Below are 21,675 nucleotides of genomic sequence, written 5' to 3' on the forward strand. Positions count from 1 at the left end.
CTGTCTACTTTAATAGCTTTTTTCTACCTCTGACTTTCTGGGTGTATACTTTGAGCTCTGCCATAAGTATGATTTCTGGCCTGGTTACATGGTATGATGATTCAAGCTCATGAAAAGAAGATGCATTATAATTAATGGTTTATGTTTTTCTAATATTCTGTAAAGGAGACACTTTACTCCTGCTGCAAATTTAGAAGACCCTTAGCAAGCTCACTAAAATTGTCTTATTCTCTGTAATGTTTGCTGCAGAATGTGTAGTTTTTATTGATGGGTTTAAGCCAGAGTAAAACAATTAATAGCAATGGAGTTACGTTCATGGTTTGTGACAATTCACACAATTATAAAAGCCAGCCCAAATTTCTCCCTCCCTGGTGCAGTGTACTGTGAGGAGCTTTATTTAAGACTCTCCCAAGTCTGCAATCCCTAGTGCAGATAAACACATTGCTGAAGTCAATGACAGCTTTACCAGTATCAGAGCATTAGGGACAGCTTGTACATAAGAGCCTGTAATTAATCTTGATTTGGGACATCAAAAGAGTAATACTTTCAGCATTCTGTCTGTGGCCACATGCGTACTGCTGCTGCAGTCAATATACTGTTGTGCCCATGATGGAACCGCGTGTGTTCTGCGGGGAATATGCATGGGAGTAAGGGAAAGATCAGGGCTCTGCTTTTGCCATTTATCTGATGTGGGAAATCTGAGGGCAATGGGTCAGACATGAGCTGCTTTTAAATGTCTCAGCATGAGGGCTGTGCCTACAGCTGCTTAGGAATTTCCCATAAAAACAATTTGTCGATTGAAAGTGGAATTTCCACAAGAACAAGTTTTCCACTGGAAAATCTCCCTATTGCTATTTTTATTTTTTTGTTTTTGTTTTCCCATGGAAATCTCTGATTGAAATGCTTCCCCTTAAGTCACCTTACTCCACAAAGAAGATCAAGCTGAACTGAGCTAAAATGGTTTCATTAAGTTGCATCTGCCTATTATTCCATCCCATCTCATGGTGAATGGCAGTGAAAGAAACTTTATGGTTGAAAAGTTTCTGTGGGCAGGTCAGCTTGACAAGGTCTACATGTCCCATGTAGTCACCCTTGTGAAAAAGTTTACTAACTAGTTTTGTGCAACCTGGTCTAGTGGTAGGGTTCCCTGCTCCTGGCAGGGGGGTTGGAACTTGATGATCTTTAAGGTCCCTTCCAACCTTTATGATTCTATGATTCTACTGAGAAAAACAATGTCATACAATGAAACAGACTCTAAAATCGAGGCCCCAGACTCTGGGAAATCAGAGGAGCCTTGGCCATTTGTGAGGTTGTATCTGCTGTTCAAACTCAATTTTTTTAACTCTCTTGTAGTTTGACTAGTTATTTAAAACATCTACATGGGTTGTTAAACTCTTAGATTTTATTTTGTATTAATGGAGAATAAAAGTAAGTAAATTTAAGAGATGTAAAGGTGGCTACGGTCACATGATCAAAGTGGTTGAAGGACTCCCAAGCATGTCTTGCTTTATTGCCTGCCCTAACTGTCCCAATGAAAGGCAGTTGGGTAATGGCTGAGACATTACTGTAGGTGACTGGACACCAGGTGCTGAGCATATGGGAAGTGAGAGAGGAATGCTGCTGACACCAACGTGCTCATTGAATCACAGTGACCTCTTATGGATGAATGTTAAAAAAGGATGAATGCACATACTACTCTTATATTGCAAAGTAACAGTTTGAATAGTTTCCCAAGATTCGTAATAGATGCTGTGTTCTCCTTATGGTACAGTGTTTCCATACTTTCATTAATATTTTTCTTTCTTTTGCTGTCCGTTGTCAGTTCTTCATCCTGTTCTCATTTAGACATGCAGCCAGTTCTACTTAAAACACCAAACCTTTGGCTGTATTGCATGGTGACCAGCTGGCAGATTTGATGATCATGGCTAGTGGTATGCACAGAGCACTAGCTCCTGCTATTCCATAGGAAAGGTGTCCCCCAGAGGAAATGGGCTGTACCAGAAAGCGGGCTGCATGGCAGCTGCTGCACTGGAGGAAGCTTGCTATCTACACGAGGCTGAAGGCTGGTGCAGATTTCTTTACCTCACGCACACAGGAAGCAGCATGGCAGATGTCTGATTTTCCTTCAGGCAGCCTCTTCTGTGTTTCTCAGAAAGGCATGGGAGTTGTGGTTAAATATTACAGCCTAACCTTTTGCTTGCTCAGAGGCCAAATAGGAGCCAAGTAATTTTAAACCATTACCTCCATTTTAAGTATCACTTCCACAGGATGAAGGGCAGTTGACTCTCAATCATGTTATATCTTCCAAATGAGTGACTCAGAGTGAAAAGCCTGGGCTACCCTTAGCTACAGCAGAGCACGGTGCCAGTGCATCTAGTGAAACAGATAAGTGCAAAAGTCCTCTGCTCTCCCTCATTCTTCCCCTCTCATAGGATTATCTCTATTTCCCTCTTACTCGGTCACTGCTTTGTTTTGGCCATCATAACTTTCCCTGGTTCGCCTGAATCCGACTTCGGAACTCTGCTGCATTGGAACCTTCTCGCTTCTGCTAGAGTGGGAGCAACAGCTTATGAAGAACTCACTTCACTGTGAAATCAGAATAGCTTTTTGAGAGTTGCCTTAGCCATTAGCCCCACCAGCATCCCTGTTCTCACCAGAGGGTGTTGTGAGTCCCCCTGGCCCCAAACCCTTCCGGTTCCCCACTGCTCAGCTGCTCCAGTGGTGCTGAGGACAAAGGTGACAGAAGAGGTGGCACATGAAGAATGCTCCTTTACTCTTTATTTAAATATGTCAAAAATTGCCTTTAGAAGATACCAACCTAACTCACTAGCATTCAAGGAAACACCAAATAGACTTTCCATGATAACACGGAAAACTTAATTGTATCTGAAAAGCTGACCACAGTTTAAAGATAACAGAATGAGACGCCACCATTTTCCCTTGTGTGCTGTCCTTTTGGGAAAACAAATAAAGCTCACCACACTTTTAATCCCCTATACTAAAAGAGAAGATATTCTTCAATTATAATTGAAAGTGGAGTTTTCATTCACCTGTTAGGGTTTAAAGACTAAGTGAAGAAGGGATCATATTAATTATTCAGAGTATTTGGCAAAAAACCCCATAAACTAGCAAAACTTACATTGATGACAATCAGTTAGCTGCAATTCACAGTTGTATTGCAAAGCTACGAATGATCTCAGGTCTAAATTTAAAACAGGCAGAAACCGGTCTGCTTAGTGTGTCCTAAAATTATCCAGCATAGAAATATTTTGAGGAAGGGTAAAAATTATTTCTCAGTTTTTCAAAAGGCATCCTAAAGGGGAAGGAATGCTGATGTGGAAGTATCAAATAAATGCCATCTTGGTAACAATTTTACCAAATGTAGGTAATACATTCATGTCCTTGTTATAAGATTCCTGGAGAAAATTCTCCCACTCAGATAGAAATTTGTTGTAAACAGCTCTCTTGCTGTTAGAGCTGATGTACTTTTGAGGATGAGGTGGCTCTTAGAAGGAGCAGAGCGCATTGTGCAATAATGTGACCTTACGTTGCACAGACACTTCCAGTTTTGGAATGTGAAATGTCTGAAACTGGGAGTGGGCGGACAAGAGGTGGGGCCAGCCAGGAACCTGGGTGGCTGCATTTCTGAGAAACTCTCTTCTGCTGGTGAGTGCTGCCCATTTGCCAAGTGTATAGCTAAAACCCTGCATAGTGCTAAGTCGAACCACTAAACAACATAAAGTTGCAAATGGACATGGAGCTATAGGGTGATATTTTGGAAGTTAGACGTGTAAAACTTATTTGAAAACAAGGGTGAATTCTTTCAGACCTGAAACCACAGCCTCCCAAAATGCGTCAGAGACTCTTGATGCTGCAGCGAGGTCAGCTTCCCTCCCCCCCACCTGTGAGTCAGGACAGCTCTATTAAAGGAAGCTTTTATTGGAATCTGTCAATAGAGAGGTGTACAACATGCAGATGGTGAGCACACAGTGGGAAAGAGTTTAAATCCTGTGTCTGCATAAATGGTCACCAGCAGGGAGAAGATCATTTTTGTGGAGGACAGAGGGATACTGAGGAAAGAATAGTAATTAAGCAAGAGGTAGGTTCACCTGATTTCACTTTCTCTCTAATTAAAACTAGGATTCGGAGTCCACTCAAGCTGGCATTGTATCCATTTCTCCAGGGGGACAAAGGCTAAGTCTGTTGTGGGCTCGATACCCTCAGTGCTTGTCCACAGTTTCTTCTGTATCTACTTTCACTGAAAATCACAGAAAAATAATCTTAGAGCAGCTCAGTTCACTGTACAAAGAAAAAAGAAAACCAAAGAGGGAACAGAAAGTGTTGGACTGGTGGGAGTTTCAGTGGCATGATTTTGGTTTTCAGGCAATGCAGACAGTTTTGAAATAAAAACTTTCTGTAGTATAGTCATACGTGTACTCTTTGCTATAAACTCAGACTTGCTTATGGGCAGTTCAACACAGTGGGGCTTAAAAATTGTCAGTGACCAATGATGTCCCATTTATATTAGTTCTTCTTTAACTTATACCTTGTTTTTTGCTATTGCTGTTATTACCCAGACTGCTCTAGGAGAGCATTAGCATAGATTAAATTCCTGTAACACACAGCATTTCAACAACCGGGACCTGTGGTTTTAGATGTTCTCTTCTTTTAATGCTGGCAGGTGCTGTGTGCTTCTTGAACTCACTGTTACTGCTGCCAGATAAGAAGAATCTTGCAGCAGCTTTGTGATCAAAAGATACCTCTAGAACTAACATACAGTGTCAGTACTTTTATTGTTTCTCTGTGAGATTGCTAGCAGAAGCAAAGAGATCCTGGAAACCAGCTGTAGTTATTTAATTCATGACCTGTCAGAAAATAAGGTTTTGGTTTCCAATCCTGATCAGTACCTTGGATGAGAGGCAGAGCATGGGCCTGGCTCTGCAAAGACCTGACCTATCCTAGCACCGTATTTGAGTGATTTTCCTGAGAATATTACAGAATCATGGAATAGGGTGGGTTGGAAGGGACCTTAAAGATCACTACATTAGGTTAGCCAGACCCCTGTTCATTGCTTTCTACTACCTCTCTGGGCAACCTGTGCCAGTGCTTCACCACCCTCATTGTAAAAAATCTCTTCCTTGTATCATGTCTAAAACTACCCTCTTTCAGTGTAAAACCATTACCCCTTGTCTTGTCACAACAAGCCCTGCTAAAAAGTCTGTCCCTGTCTTTCCTATTAGCCCCCTTTAAATATTGAAAGACCACAATAACATCTCCCTGCGGCCTTCTCTTCTCCAAGCTGAACAACCCCAACTCCCTGAACCTTTCCTCACAGGAGAGGTGCTGAAGCCCTCTGATAATTTTTGTGGCTGTATCCCATGTGGAGTTTTCCACTATCTTGAAAGCTTATATTGTACTGGTTGGATCCACTTTGTATTTCACTGGCGGAATTAACTTTCTCACAAGCTGATATGAACTGCATTAAAAAAAAAGGAAAAAAAAAAGTTATTCTATTTGCACCTTTAATTTTCATGTCAATGTTAAGATTTGGATTTGAATCCATAGGTGGTGCATTTTATGAGCAGCCCCAGCAATGCGTTGTACCTTGAAGTGTAAATAACCTTTTTCTTTGAAATATGGAAAACAACTGGACAAACTTGTGGTTGTGTGGAAAACAACTGAGCACACTCTGGCTGCCAAACATTCATTAGCAAACACTCAGGCAAATGGACCTCTTTATGCAGATGTGTCTTGAGCCCATATGTGTGCGTACATATTCATGTGTGGAGTTTGATTTGGAGAAAATAAACTACTCTTGACAGACTTGCCAAGGCAGGTATCTGCCTGAAATTAGACTTATGCTTTCCATGCACAAAGTGTTCTGTCTGTGGATGATTGCAAAGGAAAAAGAAATACATGTTCTTAAAGAGTAAAGCAAGGCAATGGTTTATCTGAACTGTATGATGAGAGAAGGAAGGGGTGAACAGACAAAACTGAGCACAGCAGCGTGGGCTCCCAGAAGGGACTGCACCTGGGGCCACTGCAACAGGGAGGTCCTGGACACCTTGGCCAGGCTAGCTGCCACATTCCCTTTAGTGTGATTCAGCAAATCATTTTCCTGTTGGAGAAGACAGAAGTATGCTTCCTCTACCCTCTGTCTGGTCATCTGCTGTCCAGCTCTTCTCTAAGCAGGCAGTGGGAAGTGTGGCTGCTTATGACCTCCACTGGCCTTTTTCTGGCCTTCTTCTGCCCTTTGCATGTTCTGGCATGGTCCTGGTGCAGTCAGGCTGCAGGATAGCAATGTAATGGTCAGCATCTTCCAGATGTCATGTGAAATTACAGTTTGGTTCACATCACTTCTGCCCTTGCTAGTTCTCTTGCTCAGCAGGTTTACACAGAATATAAAAGTCCAAATACAATTTTCAGATTAGGTTTGACATCCTTGAACAGATCAAGGAGAAAAATAAATTGTTACCCTGAAGAAAGCTGTGAAGAAAAATATCAGACTGAAAGCATCTTTGCTTTTAAGTTTTGATGATCAGAAATCAGAGGCTGAATTTTGGATCAAACATCCAGAGTGGTTTTGCAATCAAATACTTCCAGCTTGCAAAGATGCAAACAGCAGCCCCTCCACCTTGCTCTAATGAACTGGCAGCTCTTTGTTGGTGCTAGCAAAGCAATTAGGCTCTCTGCTAGAAGAGTGGTGATTGTTATGCAGTTGCATCCAGGTGATTGGGGTTACTTTACTAAGCAGACCTCACTGATCAACAATTAAAATGGCATTTTCATCTCGCAAGTAGAGGTTGAGAAAAAGCTTTTGAAGGTCTCAGTTGCTCTGATGATGAGCTTGGTAGAGGAACAAAATCAAATAAGGGTCTTTTGTTGCAGCAGGTGGGTCATGACTGAGACAGTTGGCTACTTCATTACAGCAAACATGTAGGTGGCCTTTCTTGTGCTTTGAGATCCAAGAGAGGAGCTGTGACTTTAATGACACCTTTGAGGGGAAAGAAGTCAATCCCTCACAGAAGTGGGGTACGTCAGCTGTGCCACATGCAGCACGTGCTGACACTGAGCACTTTCCTCTCAATGGCTTTGAAGTTACAGCCTCCATCTTTCTGGCAGGAGCAGATCCAAGTGGTGAGATTGCCGTGGGTTTGGGCAACTGAAAAGCTGCCTGTAATTTTTCTGACCTTTTTGATTGTAGTATTTATAGCTCATTTTTACCTGTGCTTTCTCTTGGGTGCAATAACCAGCAGCCTTCCTTGCTAGTACTGGTTCAGCTCTGATGGAAGTGCTGCATGCAATTTGGAGGATGATTAGGGTGAGATCAGCTCTTGAAACCTGAGTCAAGTTAATGATGAAACCTGAGTTTTGTTAATAATACATTGTAATTATTACTGCCAGCAGGGCAGATTATCTCGTATTTCTCATCTTTTAGCTTGAGGATCCTAGTTACAGTGATCTGTTCGACCTCTCAGCCATTCTGCCCCTTGCTTGGGTCTGCACAAGGACGGTGTCCTGTCTCCTCCAGCTTTCCACTTGAGCTTTCCCAGGTAGAGCAGTGCCTCTGCAGATGCCAGTGCACTGCACAAGCTGGAACATAGAGGCTGAGAGGAGGATACGTGATCAACAGCTGAAGCAGCAGAATGTTAATAATACAAGACACCTAATTGGACCTGCCCTTTCGCCCAGCAGTCAGGACATATGTCAGCACTCAGCAGCCTCCAGGCCCATGGCAACCTGCTCCCACCTCCTACAGGCCTTCAGGGGGGAAAAATTGCATTATGAGCTGTGTGGCTTGCCTGCTGTAATTGCCAATAAAACATTAATCCTAACCTTTTGTAGACTGCATCCATTGCTTGCACCTCAGAGAAGCTGGGCCAGATTGGAGAGGTGACATAAATCATGGGGTGCATTACAGGTCGGTGAGTGGGAGGGGAGCACACGCTGGGGAAAGTGACACCGCGCTGGGGCGGGAGGGTGACGGCTGCGGCAGCAAAAGCGGCCTGTGGCAGGATGTAGGAAGATGTGAGAGAGATCAGCCCCTCCTTACTTGGCACTGTATCTTCTTACTGCCTCCCGTGGCTCCTGGTGCAGCCTCCCTGGCTGTCCCATGCTGGCACCCGCTGCCCCGTGTTTGCTGCAGTGGGGTGTCCCTACCCAGGGTGCAAAATCAGCCTCCCTGTCCCTGACGGTAGACTTCCGTTTTCTGCAAGGTTTTGTGGAACTGCCGCCCCACCTGAGGTGAGGGCGGCCACCGCCTCCAGGCTCCCACCCCACCTCTGCCACCTGCTTGTGGAGGTGCATGTTAGGGACTGATTTACACTCAGGGAAATAACTTTCCAACACCTACAGTTTAAATATTGGCCAGTGGAGAAAGCCCACAGCAGGAACTTATCAAAAAGAAGCGATACCACCCCATTTTGTTTTACTTCTGCTCACTTGTCTCACGAAGTTCAGTAAGGGTAAATGTGGAGTACTGTGTCTGGGGAGAAGTAACACCAGGCACTAGTACAGATTAGGGGTCGTCCTGCTGGAAAGCAGCTCCATGGAGAACGACCTTTGAGTCCTACTGGACAGTAAGTTATCCATGGGACAGCAATGTGCCCTTGTGGCCAAAAGAGCCAATGGTATCCTGGGGTGCATTAAGAAAAGTGTCCAGCAGGTCTAGGGAAGTTCTCCCCCTCTGCTCTGCCCTGATGAGGCCTCACCTGAAATACTGTATCCAGTTTTGGGCTCCCCAGACAGGGATCTACTGGAGAGAGTCCAACAGAGAGCTACGAGGATGATTAAGGGACTTGAACATCTTTCCTGTGAAGAAAGGCTGAGACATCTGGGGCTGTTTAGTCTTGAGAAGAGAAGGCTGAGAGGGGATCTTATGAATGTTTATGAATATCTGAGGGGTGGGTGTAAAGACGAAGGGGCCAGTCTCTTTTCGGTGGTGCCCAGTGATAGGACAAGGAACAATGGGTGTAAGCTAGAACATAGGAAGTTCCACCTCAACAAGAGGAGAAACTTCTTTACTGTGTGAGTGACAGAGCACTGGAACAGGCTGCCCAGAGAGGTTGTGGAGTCTCCTTCCCTGGAGACTTTCAAAACCCACCTGGATGCATTCCTGTGTGACCTACCCTAGATGGTCTGGCTCTGGCAGGGGGTTTGGACTAGATGATTCCTTCTAGAGGTTCCTTCCAACCCCTAACATTCGATGATTCTATGATCTTGCCTGTGTCATGACTGAGTGTGGTATGTGGTAACGCAAACAGAAAATTTTCATACCCTTGAACCCCTCATGAGTGGGCTGTGTACCCATCCAGCAGATCCTTGTCATGGTTTGGGCAGCAGAGGAGGCAAGAAGGTGAGGCAGCAGCTCTGAAGTCCCTGGGAAGGAGGGAGGTGGCATTGAGCAGAGCTGGGCTGGATGTGGTGAGGCAGCCCCTTGCCCTGCTTCACCATGATCAGTGGTTGCCCTCCTCCTGCCCTGCCTGCCGGCTGTGCCACAACACAGCAAACCCACCAGGGGATGGACCTGGCTGAAAATTCACCATTTCTTTCCCTCAAGTTATTCGGCAGTCAGCCTCTTTCTTGGTTCTAAATTGAATTGGTGGCACAGTTAAGGCTGTCCTCTGTGGGGGCACTAAAATCCCTGAGGCCAAAGGCTGGTGTGAGTGCAGGGGGGCTGAGGCAGCCCCCACCCTGGCAGCCCCCCGGGGATGGCACAGCAGTGCTGCCTGTGCCCCCAGCCCGTGGGGGGCTGCTGCCAGGCTCTGCCCACCACGTGCAGCCAGCCCCAGGGTGCAGAGCTTCAGGGATAAGGCACCAGTCCCTTCTACATGGTTTTGGAAAACACCGTGTAGTGACAAATGTTTTCCTAAGTGTGCAGTGAAGGTAATTTGTCATTTTTGTAATACGCTTTCCTGATTATTTTTTTTTTAAATGTAATCTTCCCCTTCTTTCTTTAAATAAGTGAAGTCTAAAAAATAGGTAATATATAACTGATACTTAAATAGAATTTCTGCTCCAAATCTGAGTGTTGGTATAGGCTGAGGTTCTGATCACTATGCCTTTAGCTTTATAAATTAAGAGTGGTTTGAGGTATGTGGTGCTGTCTCCTATTAGCTTTATGTAAATGTACTGCCAGAGTATGGTCTTCAGTATCTAAACCTACTAATAATTATTTTTACATTCACATTTCCTCTAGTCTAATAACATTTACTCTTCATTTCAGATGAAAATTAAATTGTCTGAAGAATAATATCATCAGCTGATTTGTCTTGCATCACAATGTTTATCTATTCTAGGAAAAAATCAGTGACTATTACATTTACTGCTAAGGCATAGGAGGAAAAGACAAAATTATGCTGCTGGACAAAGGATGGTTGTATCAATGGGAATTAATCACAGCAGATCAAGAAAAGAGCATGCTTTCAATTTTCCACTGGATATAGTGTTAAAAATACAATCTTATTAACTTCAATTACTTTTTTTTTAATTTTAAAATAAGAACAGAATAAAAATTGTAATGTCAGAATAATAATTTTAATTGAATCTTGCTTGTGAAGTTGGCAATGTCTTACAGTGGGCTTTTTTTCCTGTTGTAAATGAGAGAAAAGGTCTGATATAAACCTGTGCATTTTTCCTTCACCCAGGCCTCAGAATGATTGATTTGAGGTATTTGGAGCTATACAGGAAGGCTGCATAATAATGAAACAAAGCCCTCATGTAAGCATGAGCCAAAGGAGTCACTATATTAAATAGAGAAATAGTAATTGTAGAAAAGACCATTTCCTTGCACCGCTCATGCGAAGCACTAGGAAGTTGGCACGTGTATCACTTCAGTAGTGATATTGCAGTAATGTGCTTTAAGCAGTTGCAGGCATTCTGAAGAGAGTCCTTGGGACTGATCCTGCCTTCTCTTTGGGTTAGGGGGAGCAAAACTCAAGTTGTGCAGAAGCACAAAGTCTCCCTGAGAGGAGGTTTTGCTGAACACCTCTGAACATCTATGCTGAATGTAGCTGTGGCTTCACCCTCTTGCAATGAAACTTGTGAAAGTTTCAGGCCTCCTGACACACAAAGGTGGGCTCCAAGCATGGTCAGTGTGGCCCCGTGAGCACAGTTAGCAAGTGCTAGCTGGGTGTGGAGGTGGGCCAGGATCTGACACAAGCCTTCCTGATCCTGTCAGCCCTTCAGCCGCAGGTGAGCGGAGCACAGAGGTAGCACAGGGTGCATGCCAGCTGGAGTGCCCAGATACAACACCAGTGCTTCAAAGACACTTTTTTGGGAATCAGAAATTCATATGTGCAGTTGGAAACACTTCTTGATGTTGCTCATGGGGCACTAAACTCTATCACTTGCCCAAATGGTTGTTTATACTCCTGCCACTTTATTAGGCAGCATAGGAGTGCCGTAAATGGGAGTGAGTTATATTTACATCCTTCCTAAAACCCCTTCTGTGCTGGTTAAGTGGTGTAAACTGCCCTCAGAGTGGATGAGAGCTGCAGAACAGGGCTGTAAAAGTCCAAATGCATCTCATTGGCCTTTAGGCCTGTGTGTGTCAGCCCCTGGTGGGACACAGCCTTCTCCCGAGGGCAGTGCTGGCTCAGGAAGTGGAGATGGCGAAGGGTGTGTCCCCCTTCCTTCAGCTCTGAGAGTCTGATTGCTCGTCCCTGCAGAGTTTGCTGATACAGCTCTGTTTTTGCTACTGAATCTATTTCCTAAGTTTTGTCTATTCATTATGGCATGTCAGGATGCAAAACCGTGTGGAAGATCTACCTGGTCTTTTTACATTTGATATTTTCATAATCTCAGTGAAAAGGGACTGTTTCAAAATCTGAATTTTCCCCCCTCATGTTCTCAACTTTCTCAAGTTATATTTAGAAACAGGAAGCTGTTTTGCATAAAGGTAAGATTGTGTTTTTAACAGGAAAACTTGGTGTTAGACCAGCTAAATATACCCACACAGTCATACTCAGTGGGTAGTTCTGGCTATTTTTAGGCTTTATTTTTGCCTCTCTTTATTTTTTTTAGTGACACCTCCACTGTACCTTCAGCTGGTAGTGAGGCACCACTTCCTGCTCCGGTATGAAACTCGCAATTACAGGAGGAGTCAATCTTGTCAGGTGTCATTTATCAGGCATTGCAGAGGGCTGTTTCATTGAAGGAAGAACAGAGCTTAATAAAACAGAGAGGAGAAGAAACATTCTCTTAATAATTTGCCCTTTGCAGCAACAGACCCTTATCTGATCACCCACGCTCATCTGCCTGCTGACGCTGTACTTGCTTCATTAGTATGAGCTATTTTTACACCTTTTGTTTCTTTTGAGGAACCAAGTGGGCCTGCTGGCTTGTAGTGATTCACCATCTCCAGGAGCACAGGGTGTCCTCAAATCCTGTAAGGCGGGTAAGAAGAGAGAAGTAGGGGGAAGAGTTCAAATGAATAAGGAAGTTGATTGTCTTAGGTGGTCTGAGTGCTAAATCTTTGCATGTTAGTCTTAAGAAAAATAGCCTACATGCTTTTGGTTTGCAAGGCAGTTTTTCAGACTTGTAGGAGCTATCCCAAGGAACATTTCATAATGAAGTAGGTTTAGTGTAGCTTAGTGAACATGAAGCCCCATATGCTTGTGTATGTACTCTATGTGTTTGTTTTCCTGTCTGCAAAGGATTAGATTAGGGGATGTTTGGGAGTTGAACTAGATGATCTTTAAGGGTCCCTTACAACCCACATCATTCTATGATTATAAAATCATAGAGATTGGAGATACTTGGTTTCATTTGTAGTATAGAAGTGTCATTGATATGTCACAAGCACCCAAGAGACTTTTGGACCAGTTCTTTAGCTGATTTCACTTCCACTTCTGACAATGGAAAAAAAGCTAAATTTGGTCGGATGGGCCAAGCATCACACAGGAGAAGGAGAAGACTCTATGAAGTTGTCTAGAGGTTTCTAGAGCTGAGCAGCAATTGCTTTCCCTTTGATAGACTGGCCCTGAAAATGTCCTCTTAGAGCCTCACTTGTCTTATAGCTGAACTCTCACCTGGTGGCTGAATTTAAGATTTTTGCTGCCCTTCCTTTTCCTGGGTAGGAGCCACTTGGTGTCCCACTTTGTCACTTATTAAGTACTGGAAAATGGTTTCACATTGCAGGTTTCCTTGGAGTAGTTTCAAAAGTTGGTGTGATGTGGGATACCTATCTGAAAATTTAAGGTGCTGTTTGTACTAGGAATGCCCTGTAAATACTGCATCCTGATCTAACCTTGTCTGAGGCATTGTCATCATGAAACCTGAGCAGTACCTTTCCCAATAAATGTTTTGGGTTTTATTGTGTTGTGCTTGTTCAGAATCTGTAATTGAGCTGTCGGCTTAGCCTGTCCCTCAAATAGCAGCACAGCCCTGTGGAATGTTTTATATGTGGACTTAGGGATTTTAGTAGACCTTCATCTTTTCAGAGGTGTTCACTCAGGAGAGAGATGCTCTTGTTAATAAACACAGTTGACTTGTGTTTTGTGGAAAGAAATCTAACTGCAAAGAGTAAAATTTTACTTATCCCTAGAAAATGCAGCATAAAGCTTATGCATATTTTACTGATTTTTCAAAGAGGCGTTCTGATGCAGATAGTTGTTATACATACTGACTTCCAATGCTTTGTGCAATGAAAAGTAGGAAGTTGTGTAAAACATGGAAATATGCCCAGAGTAATTTTAAAGAGGTTTTTTGGTTGGTTGTTGTGGGGTTTTTTTTCTTTTTTTTTCTTTTTTTTTCTTTTTTTTTCTTTTTTTTTTTTTCCCCCTTATTAGATATCCTGAGGGTTGTAAAGAAAACAACATCTGTAAAGGTGCAGTCTAATGAATGTATCTTATATTACTGCTAAAGTGGTCAGAGACTTTAGGCAATGCTAAGTGACTAGGTTTGCTACAGCAAAATGCTTGTATTAAGTCACCAGTCAAAACAAAATATTTTGGGTGCAGAGAAGTGGCTGTTGTGACGTCTGTGCAGTATTTGGGGCTAAATAGCTGATCTCAGCTGGACTTTAACAAAGTATTCAGAATGGATTGAAATCAAGCTGTTCTACTTTAGGTGCAAAAAATGGAAAAAAAAAAAGTTAAGAACATGCTACTGATGTTTAGCATGCGTATGTTTTTGTTTTGACATGTGGTGGCCACAGGGCTTCGTAAATAATGACAGGTTTTAAAATAAGCTTGTGTAATAGCGGGTGTGAGGAAAAAACAAGCACGAGCTCAGATACTATAAATGTCTTCCTATGTAATTCTTCCTGGAGTGAGGGCGTCTGTCAGAGGCGGTTCATCTGCTCATTCAAAAAAGTGTTTGAAAGACAATGATATTTTCATGTGGAAAGCAAGTGGCTTCTTCTGACACGGTATGAAAGGAGGCATAGCTCTTTGCAAAATCTGCCATGGTTGTATAACTAGGATCACATAAGTTCTAAATTAAAAAAGCCTCACTTCCCAGAAACATCAGATATTTTACCTCTAAGATGAAAATGCTAGGCAAGGGCCTGATATTTGCCTAATATTTCAATTTGACAACAGAATAATAATTCCTTTGTACCAAAAATAAAAAAAAGAAGAAAAAAGATGCAATGTTTACACAAATTTAGTTGTTGTTTTTTTTTTTTTTTCCCTGGGAAAACCTGGGGAAAAGCTCTATGGTATCTTTGCAGGGACTTGCCAGCACAGGTTTCTTCTTCAGAGCTGCTGCCCAAGGTTGCAGTTCTTTTGTGAAACAAGCAGGCATTTCAGACTTTGTGTGTAATTTCAATTAGGACAATTGTTGTATCTGACAACTTCAGCATTTGAACTCTTCAGTGACATTGTTCTTACTCTTCTTACTGTAGATGATGTACATCTAGACATTATTACAAACCTTATTCACACTGGAATTTTGCTCTTTGCATACACTTGATCTTTCGCAAGTGCTGCTAATTTCGTTGTTTGGTTAATCTGTCCTTGTTGAGGAGTGGGGGGGCACCAACCGCTGCTGCCACTAGAAAGGAGCTGTTGGGGACAGTCCTTTATAAGGTGCAAAATTTATCTTTCTTGGAACGTGTATTTGTGTTGAATTGAGCATCACTGGTTAGTGTCTGAGCATTACTTGTCACAGATTTTAGGTATTTTACCTTTTGGGGGCTACATATTGCCTATTCCTTTACAAGATAATAGTTTGGGGCCAACAGCTTTTCTACACTGCAAAGGTGAAAAAAAAAGAAGTAATCCTAAAAGTAGCAATCGGAAGCTATTTCAAACTTTTATGGTTTGGCCTAGTATACTTATGTTCAATTACTGTGGTTCAGAAGAAAGTGAGATAGTTGAGTTTCTGCTGATGAAGAGAGAGGATCCCAAGAATTAAAAGCTCCTTTGTATCTCAACACCACTTTGGATACTTCTGTACATTGTGAGGTGTATTTAGTAAATATTGTTCACTTACTACCTAACTCACCCTTCAGAGAAATTCCTTCTTCTGCAGGTTAGGACCAATAGGGTTAGACATCATATAAACTTACCCATCAGCATAGTGTTTAAGTGAGGACCTTAGTGGTGGAGACCTGTTTCTGACTGCTGTTTCATGGGAGCTGCTCTCACTCTTGTGAGTCACTGCATAGTATGATTCAAAAGAAAATGGGTATGGGGGGAGCAATACGACAGTGATATTTTTATCGCCTTCTGAAATTTTAATAGCACTGTAAGTGTTTACCTTGTTCCTCAAGGGAACAAGTAGCAGTGTGAGGAGACTATCAGTTTATGTAATTATCTTGCTTAGTTTTGTATCAGAATAATCCAAAACCTTTACTTTTGTATAGAGATAAATTCAGGATATCTGTGCTGGAAGATGGTTAGCCAGGACTGGTAGATTTTGTATTACCTGACATGCTAAAGCACCTCTGACAGACACCTATGTGCACAGCAAGGTTAGGCAACCAGAAACAAAATATTTACCTGTTAAAAGCAGTGGGACTGGAGTGATCAATTAGCTGCTAATTGACTGAGAAGACTGTTTGTCCTGTCGGCTCTTTTGGCATCCCTTTGATAGCAGGTTTTGCTTCAGTTAAAGGAAAAGAACTGTGATTTGTTTACAAACTTCTACCTATAGAGTAAGTGTTTTAGATTAATTTGGCTCTTCTGTGCCTTTTTTTTCCTTTTTTTATTTTTTATTTTTAATTTTTTTTAATAGTCATCCTGTGGAAATAAGTCTGTGTTCAGTTGGTCTTCAGCAACGTGAGAGCTTTTTTTATACACTCTTTCCATCTGGTAGTAATGTGTACATTGTGTATGATGCTGAAACAGGAAATAGTGATGTACTTTTAGTGGGCCATCCTTGTCATTATAGTGAAAAGGTCAGTGTTAAAGCATTTCTGCTGTGGAGTTCTTGCATGGCTTCTTACAATACACTCAACTTGAATTTAAGTTTTTTGAGGGGTGCTATTGTTCTATAGAGAGTTGCAAATTAAAATTATATTTGAGATACTTAGCAAAACCAGAGTGCCTTGCTGCAGCTGTGCTATAGACATTCATGATGCAAGCCAGCATCTCTTAAAGAAAATCACTCATGTTTTCTTTGAACATTTATTGCAATGTATGTTATTAATTTCTCTGTAGACATTTTAGAGGTGTTAGATTAGTTGGTTTTCACCTTGTAATAAATAACCTCTGATACTTAGTATGTAGGATGTAAGAGCCTAAGCCTAAGTGATGCCTGATTTTGTTTGTTTTTATGAGGATTAAATCTGGAATTATATCTTTGAATTTACAACTCATTGCTTCAGATTCATACCAGCAGAAATTAGAGCAGAACTTTGCTCTTTTAATTGCTGTTGCTGAATACTTTGTCTACTTTCAGTCACGCTGAGTCAAACTTCGTATCTGTTCGAAGCCCCTTGGAGTAAAATGAGAGACTCTTGTTTCATACCTAATTTTTTCTGTAAGAAGGACTTGATTGTGCCTGACCTCTGATTAGGTAGGATCACATTCAGGGGAGGGAAGCAGAGTCTTGTTCTTCTTCACAGCACGTACCCATTGACATTTACATGAAATGTGTGAGGCAGGTATGAGTTCCTGCAGTTAAGGTTAATGTGTGTTAGAGGACAACAGACTTGTTTATTTATTCATTTTCTTAGTTAGCTTCAGTGTGCTTTTAAGCAGAAAGGTTCCAGTTATTTTCTTCAACATACTCACATAATGGTATCAGATAATAGCTTGAATTATCTCAATTAACAAGACTAAGGTGAGTTTGTTAAAGCCTTAAAATTAATGAAATAATCAATACTACTACGGTCAATTAAAATGTGCCATCTCTCAATGGCTGAGATTCTAGAATAGTTCTCAAAATAAGAGCCAGACTTAGTGCAAGCACTGAATAGTAATTGCACAAATGAGGATGCTAGATTTTATACCACTTCTATTTTTACATGCACAGCTTCTGTATCCTGAAACCAGCATCTACCAGGGACACAAACATGCATTTATATAAACCTGAGAGTAAAACATGAAGTTGGTGTTTGGTCGCAGAGAGCTTGCAGTCTACCCTTGATAGGTCTGTAATGGGATCCTCTCAGTCAGTCCCCTCAGCTTCTGGCTTCTTGGGGAATCCCTCTGAGCACAAGTGTTTATCCAACATGGTAAGTGAGAATAGATTCTGCTATATAACTTCTTCTCAGGTAAGCTTAGCACAGTTTGTTTGATCATTAATAGTAAATTCACAGTGTACTCTGTGTACTTGCCGAGCAGTATTTGGTTTTGTATTGACTAGTACTTTTAAATGAGATTTTAAAAAATACATTGTAATGACTACTTCAGCTACCCAAATTAAAAAAAACGTGGATTATTCAAAATGTTTCAGGGTATTTTCAAAACTGTGATTCTCTGGCTGGATTTGGAGAATAGCTACATGCTAAATAAAGGACTGAAATTCAGAGGACAGGCAGAACACCAGGGCTGGAATTAAATGAACGAATTAGGGTAGTGTCTGCAAGTGTGAAGAGGTAGCAACAGCAATTACAATATAGATAGTGGTAGATTAGAATAAGTACACCTTGCCTGTTTTAAAAAGACTGCCTTCTTGGAATTGTGTGTGTAAAGGATGTCTTACAACTCCTGCCAAACTGCATCAAAAGCACAGGCGTCCTTGCGTTCCCCAGTAATTCAAGACTTTGCCAAGTGTCAGTGGTTGACATAGGAATTTACAGTAATTCCTAGAGGTGTTCAAATAGACAGGTAGAAGGCCAGCTACAAAACCACAGTCTGATGGGACCCCTAACCAGGGGCTTTTGGAGATGCAAAGAAAATCTCTGGTCAAGAATGGGAAGCCTTTTTACTAAACTGGGAAATTTAAGGAGTGTTTCTTCTTCCTTATCTTTTCAGTAAGTACAGTTCAAAGACTGCAAGTGTGCTGTAAAGTAGTATAAAAAAGCTTGTATTTTTTTTCATTTGTGTAAAATGTCAAACCTATATACCCCAGGGACTGCATTCCTTATATTACCTTGCCACCTAACATCTGCAGCCCATGAATGGGTATGTAACTTTGCACAGGAGGATGAAAAACTGCTTGTCTTCATGCCAGTTAAATCCTTCAGTTCAGAGATGCACACTAACTGCTGGTTGAGAGCTCTTCTTCAGACTTAGTCCATCTGTGACTGCACAGGCAGAAGAAGCTGTAAATCCATGTTGTATTAGGGTTCCCAGTCTTTTTTTTTTTTTTTCTTCACTGGAATGACAACATCAAACAGCTCTTTGGGGAATGCCATTAGTGGTGCAGGGGGAGGTGGGGTAGGACAGCCAGCCAAAGGTGCGTTTTCTTCTCAAAACGCCAAGGCAATTTTCTTCTCAGTTGCAGGTGGGGAAGAGCTCAGAGGTGGCCTCTCTTTCTTGTAAGGCTGCTTGGCTGCTGGGCTTATCCCAGACATAAACTAGACTTGCCTAATGAGGATCTTGGCAGAGTTCTGTGCATGAGTGTAAGGATTTCATAGGAGCCCCTGCATCTTTTGCCCTATAGAATACAAATTCTTCAGGGGCTAGTTACTGTGGTTTTAGGCCAGCTTTGTGCTGGCAGAGCTGGACAGAAAAGATTTAAAACAGGGCTGGATCTGACCCTTAGTCCTTGTGCTAGAGTCAATATTTATTCTGTATGGTGCACTCAGGATTTAGCCTGGAAGACATAAGCTTCCAATTTGTTCTCTTGCAAGAGCTGTAATATGAGCTACAAATTGAGAAGTAGTAACAGTTGTATTTTGCCAAATTTTATTTTAAAGCTGTTGAGTGTAACCATTTTAAAGGTCTGAAAAAAAAAGAAGGGAAAAAAAAAAGGAAGGAATAATCTCGGAGCTCTGCAGTCAACCAGATATATGTCCCCTGCATGCAGCTCACAAAGGCTCCTTTAGGAAAAGGAGTGACAGGATAATGTTCCTTTCTAGAAAGTTTTAAAAGTTTTGATTTAGTAGGTGCATCTGACATAAGTAAAGCTCCTGGTTCAAGGTTTTCACAGAAGTAAAATGTCCTGGTTTGAAAGGGGCAGATAGTGCAGTTAGTGTGGCTGGGGGAACTGGCTTCCAGGCCACATTCCTACTGGGAAACCTGGCTTGGCCCCTGGCCAGGCAGGAGGACTTTGCAGCCCCTGTCAAATGATGTGCTCAGCACAACTCCCAGATGGCTTCTGATCCATGTAGGTGGGCTCCTTGTCTTCATTCCAGTGGACCTGAACCATGTCAAAGGTATTAAAGAAAATGTGCATTTTTATCATCCTTAGTTCCTTAGTTTGAAATATGTAGTATTTGAAATATAGGGAGTTTCTGTCTGTTAGATAGTTTGTGTCTGATGGAGAGCACTAATGAAAAGTATATTCACAGTGTTTTCTAAAGCAGAAACATTAATCAGTTGAAAAATGAAAGTCTGTTGTTGGCTTAAGCTAGGCTGTGGATGCAGACAGATGAGAGAGAGGCTTGACTGGAAAAAACAGACAGAATGCAAACTAGCTTTGCAGTGTCGTAGATTTCTCCAGTTAGGTGAGTGTCCCATTAGGAAAGAAAAAAGAATAAATAGCAGAGCAAAAAAAAAAAAAGTTAAAGCCAGCTTTGACACAGGATGGATGGAAGCTCAAACCAAACCAGAAAGGATTATGTTGGTTCTGGAAAGGGATTTATTTTCCCCAGGAGAGTGGCTCTGACCAAACTTAAGCCATCAGTAATCCCTGTAATTAGTCTATACCTGTTTCATAGTGTAGGTTGAAAAATTATATAGAATGTTCTGAAAATAGCAGGACCACAGAATTGCTTGAACTCTGTAACAGAGGTCTCAGTCCAGAACAGAAAATTGTTGGAAGTATATTAGGATCATCTTTTTTGCTCAAATAAAACCATGGCTGACACATTTCTGTGACTGACAGATTTCTTCTCTAAAGGTGCTCTCGGTGGAGGGAGTATGGAACAGAAAGGATACTCCCATCTTCTAGAAATTTCTTCTTCACAATTTACAAAATTGCCTAATAAGGAGAAAAGTATTTTTCTTTGAAGATGACTAATAACTTTCTGCGCTCTCAGTAAGGAACATTCCCTCTCATCCCTGTTTCTGCTCCTCAAGCCACTAATTTTTCCTCTACATCCGTTCTCATATATTGGCATCATTACTGACCTGAGATTCACTTTAGCTCAACTGACAGAAATGGTTTGCTGCTTACCTGCCATGTCTTCATAAGGTGCTGCAGAGCTGCTCCATAGTAACCACTTCTGATATCCTGTGAATCACATATGAGGATTTCTTTTTCCATTTGTAGTGATGCTTTTTATTTGAGGAAGTAGATTAGGAAAGTACAAAAGAAGTTTTACTTGGATTACTTTTTTTTCCTTGTTCTTTTAGAGACTCAGAAAAGAGAGTTATTTAAAAAGCCATTCACACATAAAAGTTGAATGACATTATGACCTAAAATATTCTAGTTTATATTTAATGGCTTGCTCTTATCTTGTACTGTGTGAGATTTCTGTATAGTTACAATTTAAAAATATGTTATCCATATTTGACTAAACCAAGAGTCCGTTAGCTATTGCTGTCCTAACTAGTGATATGTTATTGGTACTATTAAATAAATAATTGACAACTTGTGGCACCGTAGTGATTCTACTTATGTCAAGTCATGGGGCTTTACTGAAGTCCATTTGTTCTTTGAAAGTGTTATTAATCACAAAGAAGTAAAAATAATTTTTATTTATTTATTTGTTTTCTAGACTTTAGTATTTTATCATCCATTGGTTGTATTCAATGGAGAAAGCATGAGTGCTCTAGTTTTTTTCAGACAGTTTCTAATTGAGGATCATTATGGGAGCCTATATCCCATGCCCTGAAGCTGACACTCTAGCTATTACTAAAGATCTGTTCTTCAGAGATGCTCTGAATTTTGTCTTAAATAAAACCATAAAGAAAAGCCATAATTGTTGCTTTTGTTATCACAATTGAACAAACATCCTTTTTAATGAAACAAAAGCCAAAATCTGTTTTCAGGATAAGACTTGTTGAAAATGGGAAGGGAGAATCCTTTGACAGGAGAAATGCTCTTTAGGACAGTGTGAGGACGGTTGGGGTCCCACTTTTAGGGGTGTTCTCTGTGCTGGTCTTTTCTGCAATACAAAGAGTAGCCTGCAGACTGGTGATGGTCAGACAGGTGCCAAATCATGGCAGCCAC

At 41.5% G+C, this 21,675-nt stretch overlaps 1 protein-coding gene across 6 annotated transcripts in view; it reads left to right on the forward strand.

The window, feature by feature from the left end:
- The window catches only part of HIVEP2 (HIVEP zinc finger 2), a 138,509-nt gene that overhangs the window by 89,629 nt on the left and 27,205 nt on the right, over positions 1–21,675 (forward strand). The gene's annotated exons all lie outside the window — the stretch shown is intronic.

This window comes from Apus apus, chromosome 3, assembly GCF_020740795.1.
Source record: "Apus apus isolate bApuApu2 chromosome 3, bApuApu2.pri.cur, whole genome shotgun sequence".
In the NCBI taxonomy this organism is placed as follows: Eukaryota; Metazoa; Chordata; class Aves; order Apodiformes; family Apodidae; genus Apus; species Apus apus.